General features: G+C 42.9%; 1 pseudogene; it reads right to left on the reverse strand.

Moving 5' to 3' along the window:
* Positions 1-6,463: 6,463 nt before the first annotated feature.
* On the reverse strand, positions 6,464-8,335 carry LOC116540515 (annotated as a pseudogene).

Raw genomic sequence — 8,335 nt, forward strand, 5'->3', positions numbered from 1 at the left:
TCAGCCCTGAAGTTTTCCCTGTAAATTGTTTAAGTTTCTTGTAGACTCTGGATATTAGACCTTTGTCAGATGGAGAGATTGCAAAAGTTTTCTCCCATTCTGTAGGTTGTCTGTTCACTCTGATTATTGTTCATTTTTCTATGCAGAAGCTCTTTAGTTTAATTAGATCCCATTTGTCAATTTTTGCTTTTATTGCCATTGCTTTTAGCATTTTGTCAAATCTTTGCCTGTGCCTATATCCTTAATAGTATTGCCTATATTTTCTTCTAGAGTTTTTATAGTTTTGGGTTTTACGTTTATGTCTTTAATCCATCTTCAGTTAATTTTTGTATAAGAGGTAAGGATGGGGTCCAGTTTCAATTTTTGCATATGGCTAGTCAGTTCTCCAGGCACCATTAATTAAATAGGGAAACCTGTTCCCGTTGTTTGTTTTTGTCAGGTTTGTCGAAGATCAGATGTTTATTGCTGTGCAATCTTATTTCTGAGTTCTCTATTCTGTTCCATTGGTCCATGTATCTGTTTCTGTACCAGTAAAACTCTGTTTTGGTTATTGTAGCCTCATGGTATAGTTTGAAGTTAGGTAGTGTGATGCCTCTAGCTTTGTTCTTTTTGCTTAGGATTGTCTTGGCTATTCTGGCTCTTTTTTGGTTCCATATGAATTTTTAAATAGTTCCTTCTAATTCTGGGAAGAATGTCAATGGTAGTTTAATGGGAATAGCATTGAATCTCTAAATTACTTTGGGCAGTATGGCCATTTTCACAATATTGATTCTTCCTATCCATGAGCATGGAATGTTTTTCCATTTGTTTGTGTCCTCTTTTATTTCTTTGAGCAGTGGTTTGAAGTTCTCTCTGAAGAAACCCTTCACTTCCCTTGTCAGCTGTATTCATAAGTATTTTATTCTTTGTGTACCAATTGTGAATGGGAGTTCATTCATGATTTGGCTCTCTACTTGCCTGTTTTTGGTGTATAGGGATGCTAGCAATTTTTGCACATGGATTTTATATCCTGGGAGTTTGCTGAAGTTGCTTATCATCTTCAGAAGCTTTTGGACTGAGGCGATGAGATTTTCTAGATATAGGGTCATGTCATCTGCAAACAAGGATAATTTTGCACCTCTTTCCCCATTTGAATACCCTTTGTTTCTTTGTCTTGCCTGATTGCCCTGGCCAGAATGTCTGATACTATGTCGAATAAGACTGGTGAGGGAGGGCATCCTTGACTTGTGCCAGTTTCAAGAGGAATGCTTCCAGCTTTTTCCCATTTGGTATAATTTTGGCTGTGAGTTTCTTATATATGGCCCTTATTATTTTGAGATATGTTCCTTTAATACCTGGTTTATTGAGAGCTTTTAATATAAGGGAATGTTGAATTTTATCAAAGGCCTTTTCTGAATCTATTGAGATAATCATGTGGATTTTGTATTTAGTTCTGTTTATGTGATGAATTGCATTTATAGATTGCATATGTTGAAACAAACTTGCATCCTGGAAATGAAGCCTACTTGATCATGAGGTATAAGCTTTTTGTTGTGCTGCTAGATTCAGTTTGCCAGTATTGAGGATTTTTGCATCGATGTTCATCAGGAATATTAGCCTGAAGATTTCTTTTTGTTGTATCTCTGCCAGGTTTTGGTATCAAGATGATGCTGGCCACATAAAATGAGTTAGGCAGGAGTCCCTCCTTTTCAATTTTTTGGAATAGTTTCAGTAGAAATAGTACCACCTCTTCATTGTACCTCTGGTAGGCAGGAGCATATTCTTTGGTTATCCTTTGATGAAAATAGCTTTTAGATAACCTACTATATCCTTCAATTTCATGTTTTATCTACCACCAAGATTGCAAAACACCTGGTACACCTGCCTAGCTTCAAGGCCAATTTTTTTGAATCTCTATAAGGTTGAAGATGGGAAAATTTACCTTTTCAATCTATCCTACACTTCATTATCTATATGTATCATCCAATAAATTATTCATCAGTATTTGTTCATCAGTAAGTTTAAGGCACTAAAATATAAAAAAGACATTTCTTTTTTTTTCCTCCCTAACAATGTCTGAGATAAAATCATGCGTACTTCATTAGATAACCATATGTTTATTCCTTTGGTTGATGAAAGCCACTCATTCCCCAAGCATTCTGATTAATCATGAGTGTACCATGTTTGACTTTGGATAACACCTTTTATTTTACCTTCCCTTGTTTCACTGAGACTACATTATAATTAGCTTGCGTTTTCTGAGAGCATCATGTCTGTTGAGTGAGGATAAATCTTTGACCTGTGACTAAAACTTATATTAATTATATAAATGCATGGTTGTGTGTGCATAAGAAGACTGTGACTTTGCAATGGTTGGATTTGCCTTTAATGGAATATGTTCACTGATGTTTTTCAGCAAACAAGAAGTGATGACGTTAGTCAGGTTGCAACAGGGCATCAAAGCAAAAAGAAACATTCCAGAGAATCCAAGAGACACTCATCATCTAAGAGAAGGAAGAGTATGTCCCTGTGGTTACACCAACAGGAAGGTGAGGGGGAATCCAATCTTTTGGGCCTCAGCCATGTCAAAGGACATTTGTAGTCATGTCCTTGAGGAATGAACAGATATGAGTGCATTTGCAAGTGGAAGGGCAATGCTCTAATTAGGTGCAACAATTTGGAGTTTCTGCAAGCATGAGATGAATAAAGCAGGTTCCTGAGGCAGAAGGAGATGATGGGTGCAACAAGAGGATGGGTCTGCTCACTTTCTGCCTGTGCTCACATTCCTCTCTAACCCAGTGCAGTCTGGCTTCTTCTTTGTGTACTGCAATGAAACTATTATCATCAAGGTCACCTGTGTTTGCTGCACTTTGACATCAATTTCTCAGCAGTATGTGGCATAGTTGTTTACGCCCTCCTGCATGGAAAGCTTCTTGGGTCCCCAGACACCTGGCTTACTTACCCTGTTACTAGAGACTCATTTTCCTTCTCCTTTTTGTTTTTCTCCTCTTCCTTCCCATTTCTAAATATTTCAGGGCGACAAAGCTTGATTCTAGGCTCTCTTCGTTTCACTATAGTATCTTTTTATGTGATGCCATGCTGTCTTAGAATTTTAAATGATTCACACTATAAGAACTCTCACCATTATACTTTAGACTACAACTTGCTCCTGAAATCCAGACTCAAATACAACTACACACGTGGTATCTCTATAGAGTGTCTGATAGGCATCCAAAATTCAAGTGGCTCTACACGTTCAGATTTCTGACCTCCCTCTCTCCAAAAATACTTTACTTTCAGCCTTCATCATTTCAGTTAAAGACAGCATCCATTAGGTGAAACATCCACAAAGGTGTAACAAGCAGCTGTTCACAGGTATGGGGGATTCAGAAGTCCTGGTTTTAGAGTTTTCAGCTGTCCACAGTACACATAATCCCACCATGGCCTAGTTCAAACTGTGGACATAAGGTCACTGAACCAGAATCAGGAAGAGTTGGCAGCACTCAGCTCCTGTAGTCGGTTGCCTAACACTTCCTGAACACCCCTGGTATACTTTTACTTAATAGTTCACCTCAAAATACTTAAAGTCACTTATGATTTCTCTTATGATTTGTTTATTATTCTCTCGTTTCCAATCTCTTGGCAAGTCCAGCAGCTGATGCCCAGTATAAACTCTGCATCCCACCATTTCTCTCTATCCCTCCAGTGAACACTGCCATGATCTCTCACCAAGGTAGTACAATACCTTCTTAGCTCTGTGTTTCCCTCTTTTGTGGCATACTCTCTAACCCTGTAGCTAATTATATCGGCAAGTAAATCACATCATGCCATGTCCTTCCTGAAAACCCATCCTCAAGTCTCCTAAGCACTCAGAACAGACCCTGAACCAGCTTTGGACTGCGAGCCTCTGCACGGCCTGGCCCCTGTCACCCTCTCCTAACACGGGTCCCATCCATTTCCCCCTAGCTCTCTCTGCCTCTGTCCTTCACCCTTGTAGTGCCCAGTCCATCCCCACTGCAGCCCCTACCCTTGGCCTTCACCACAGCCTGGAACTCTCCCTCTGCTTCTGCACAGAAGGCTCTGCTTCTTCCTCCAAGCCCTGCCCAATGACACCTCCTCAGAAGGCCCTGCCAACCAGCTGCGGCCTCTGGGGCTCCCTCTGCTGCTGTCTCCCACAGGCCTGTGGACTACTTCCCCAACACCAGTCCAATGCTGCTTGTTTCATTTGCTCATTGTGCACGTGCTGTCTGACTGCCCTATGAAGATGCTCCACAGGGGCAGGGAACATTGCTCTATGGGCTGTTTACTGTTGATTCCCAACTCCTGGCCTGCAGACTACCACAGATGATGAATAAATGAAAGAAGTGTCAGACCTGGAGTGAAAAGAAAGTCACTTTTTCTAGACAAAAGGGAAGGATCTGTAGAGTCGTATAAAAACAGGGATGTTTGATGATGGAGTGGAGATAGAATGTTCAGTTCTAATAGCCACCTCTGTTTTCTCGGAATATTTGAGGTAGAAAGGAGCCAGATTCAGGAAGACTCCCTTAGTCTGGCTTCCTGCTGTGCACAGCATGACATTCATAAGTGAACTATAAAAATAATATCAAGTGAGAATTGTAAAGGGCAGCAAGATGATTCAAAATTATGAGTACAAGAAACATGTGAATGTTTATTCTGCTGTAGTACTTTTTTACTGCATGTATTCATTATGCCAAGATGTAAAAAGGTAGTTTTATTGTATTATCTGACCTGATCTTTGTTTGCAAGATCTGAGATTTCCATGTGGTAAATCTTTCTGTTTCATGAAATAAATAATTCCCTAGAAACTGATTTATACATAGCTGTCTCGCTGGGGGAGGATGGGACAAAATACACCTATCTTGCAGCTCAACTTGTTCATTTGGTTTCTAGATGCTAGTGTCACTCAAAATGTCTGTGAAGAGAAGACGGCAATTGGCCAACCACAACTTGATAACATCTTGTCAACTGTTCCACTAGAGCTTATTAAAAGGGCAAAAGCTGGTATTTCATCCATGGGTATCAGGCATCTGTTTAAGTTTATTAGTTGTACTGTCCTACTTGGTTTCCATATGCATGCCTAATATCACGAAGGGAAGAAGGTGGTTTTGTTGTATTACCTTTCATGGCCTCAGTTTGAGGGGTGTCAGATTGCTATATCCTAATTCTGGATGAGATAATTTCCTAGAAACTGAGCATCAGAGGGGTATACCTGTGGGGTTGACATAATGCACTTACCTCACAGCTCAAACCCTTAATTTGGTTTCCAGATGCTTCCTTCACTCACAATGTTTGTGAAGAGAGAATGGAAAATGGCCGGCCCCCACCTGATAACATCTTGTCAACTGGTCCTACAGGGCTTATTAATATGGAAGCAACTCGTATTCTAGTCATGGCTACTGGGGATCTCTGTATGTTTGCTTATAAGTTGTGCTGTCCTACTTGGTTTTCATATGCATGTATAGTGACATGAAGGGAAGAAGGTGATTTCATTGTATTATCTTTTCTGGCCTAAATCTGAGGGGTCACAGATCACCAGCTGATATATCCTCCTGCTTCATAAAATAATTTCCTAGAAACTGAGCATCAGCAGGATATACTTGTGGTTTGGCATAACGCATTGACCTCACAGCTCAACCTCTTCCTTTGGTTTCCAGATGTTACTGTCACTCACAGTGTCCGTGAATGGAAGATGGGAAATGGCCAACCAGCACCTGATAAAGTGTTGTTGACTCTTCCATCAGGGCTTATTAATATGGCAGCTGCTGGTATTTCATCCATGAGTACCAGAGATCCATGTAAGTTTGTTTATTAGTATTACTGTCCTACTTGGTTTCTATATGCATGCATAGTGTCAAAAAGGGTAGGAGGTGGTTGTGTTGTATTAACTTTCCTGGCCTCAATTTCATGGCAACCTGGTATATGCTTATGTTTAGGAGATAATTTCTTTCTTTTTTTTTTTTTTTATTTCGACACCAGACTTTTATTCCTGTGTTAATAACCTGTAAGTAAAAGTGAGATGAAGCACACAGAGATGAACACAGGACCATCCTCTTTAAGGACACCGGGCCACACAGAGCAGCCATCATGGAATGGGAAAGGGGAGGAGAAGCAGAAACCATCAAGAAACCCCGGCACGAACCAACTGGTCCTCACAACTTGTGTTTATGTGACTTGGAGGGCAGTAAAGCAAATGAAAGAGGAGCCCCCAAATGACCAAATTCTAAGGGAAGTGTCTCAAATGACAAATCCCAAGGGTGGGGGCAGCACTCGTAGCCTCCAGGCCCTTGGTACCTACTCTGCCCAGGAGGACGAGCTGTGAGAACGACACTGAGGCTCACCCAGCTGTGGGAATGGGGCAAAAAAAAAAGACACCAGCCACCAGATTCAAGACTCTGGTTGGAACCACTCAGCCCCGTGCCGGCTAACAGCTCTGCAGGGCAGGCTCAGGGACCTGCAGCCAGTGCTACAGGCGGGGAGGGCAGATGCCAGCGTCTGCTCCAAATGAAATGTAAGCAGTTGAGAAAAGCCACACGCATCCCCAATCAGCAGCCAGCGTCTGTGCCGTTGGCACCTTCATCCTCTCACTGTTATTCAGCACACGTTCCGTAGCTCCTTAGAAACCATGTAGAGCTGCCTTTTCTTCCCTTCTGTCGTCCGAGTTAACAAATTCATCCTTGAGAATGAAGGATCCAAAGCATAAAATTTCTCAATAGGTGGAAACAATGGGTCGTCTTCAGGAATGAATACAAACGGGTCTTCTTTAAATCCGAATAACTTCATTTTCTTTGATGGAGGAAGACGACACACGCCATCTTTCCTATTGCCATTATTCTCTAAATCCTCAGTTGCATGAGCTATTTCTGTGTCACCAGTTCCTGTGACTGACAGACTTTCCAGCTTAGAGGGATCTGTGGGTTTCCCTTCTGTGGGATCTGCAGGGCTCACCTGGGTGCTTCCTCTGGTCTCTGCAGATTTACCCTGCAGCTTTGGTTGACGTTTGTTCCATGGCATTGAAGATTTTTTCACCAATACTGCCACAAAGAACCCTCCAGTATTCTGATGATGGGGTAATATCGTAAGGCATCGCTCCAGATGCATGGCCCGTAGCTTTTCTGGGTCCTTCAGAGGGAACATGGTAGGTCGGATCTGGGTGTGTCTGCTGTGAGGAACAGCGTCCCAGTCTGTAAACCACTGCCCATCTTTTGTCATTACCTTCCACTGAGTGATTCCCGGCATCCACTTCAGCCCTGGCAGTTCATTAGACACATCAGCAAGCTCCAAAGCACCTTCACTTTTTTCAAGTTAAGGTGCTATGACTGCTTCATCCTCAATAGGGTTTAGTGAACACGTGGAATACACCATCCTTCCACGTTCAGCCAGCTATTCAGTCCCGCGTGTTATGATCCGCAGCTGTAAGCCATGTAGCTGCAAGCTATTTAAAGTGATCCACTTTTTCCAGACATCAATGTTTTTTCTCATAGTGCCGTCTCCACTGCAAGGGACATCACATAAAATTCGATCATAGAAGAGGATCTCTTTCCTGCCGCCCACATCTATCTGGAGCCTGGGTATGCTGGAGGCCTCATGGTTAACCACCATGATGCAGGGGCTGCTCAGCCTCTTGGCTTGATGGACGAGCAGGTAGCAGCACTTGTTGTCAACATCATTCGCAATAACAAACCCCTCTGGAAAGGGGACATTCATGTCGGCATGTAGCATTTCAATTAACTGTGTGGTCTTTGAGCCAGGTGCTGCACACATATCTAAGATCTTATGATGAGACTGGACGTTGAGCAGCAGTGGTGGGATCATGCTAATAGCTTCCTGACGACTGATATTTCCAGATTCCGTTTCACTAACTAGAAACTGATGAAACTTTTCCAACTGTGGCGGTTTTCTCAAGATTTTTAGACTTAAATTTGTGTGCCAGGCAAGTTCTTCAGGATACCAACTCAGTGGCTGTGGAACTTCAACTTTCTGACCATCCACCTCCAGGTCCTCCAATTCCTTGAAATATTTGTTCTTTAAGCAATGGAGAATCTCTTTTGCATGGCTTTTGTAACCAGTAATTCTTAAAGTGGCCGGGAGGGGCTCCCTGAGGGCACATGAACTGGTCCCACTCGCCCTCGGGCACGATCTTGAGCTCCTGGTAGTAGTGCTGGAACAGCTTGTTCTCCTTGACGATCTCGAGGTACCCTCCTTCCCAGCCCGCCTCGCCGCGCTTTCCGCCGCCCTCAGCGCGGTCCTCCGCGCCCTCAGGCCGCTGCTGCTGCTGGAGCCTCCGGCACCGCGACCGCCGCCCCATGGCCCACCCGGGAGCGCACGCAGCACGCAG

The sequence above is a fragment of the Sapajus apella genome, unplaced genomic scaffold, assembly GCF_009761245.1.
Source record: "Sapajus apella isolate SASKATOON/1434 unplaced genomic scaffold, GSC_monkey_1.0 scaffold141, whole genome shotgun sequence".
Lineage (NCBI taxonomy): Eukaryota > Metazoa > Chordata > Mammalia > Primates > Cebidae > Sapajus > Sapajus apella.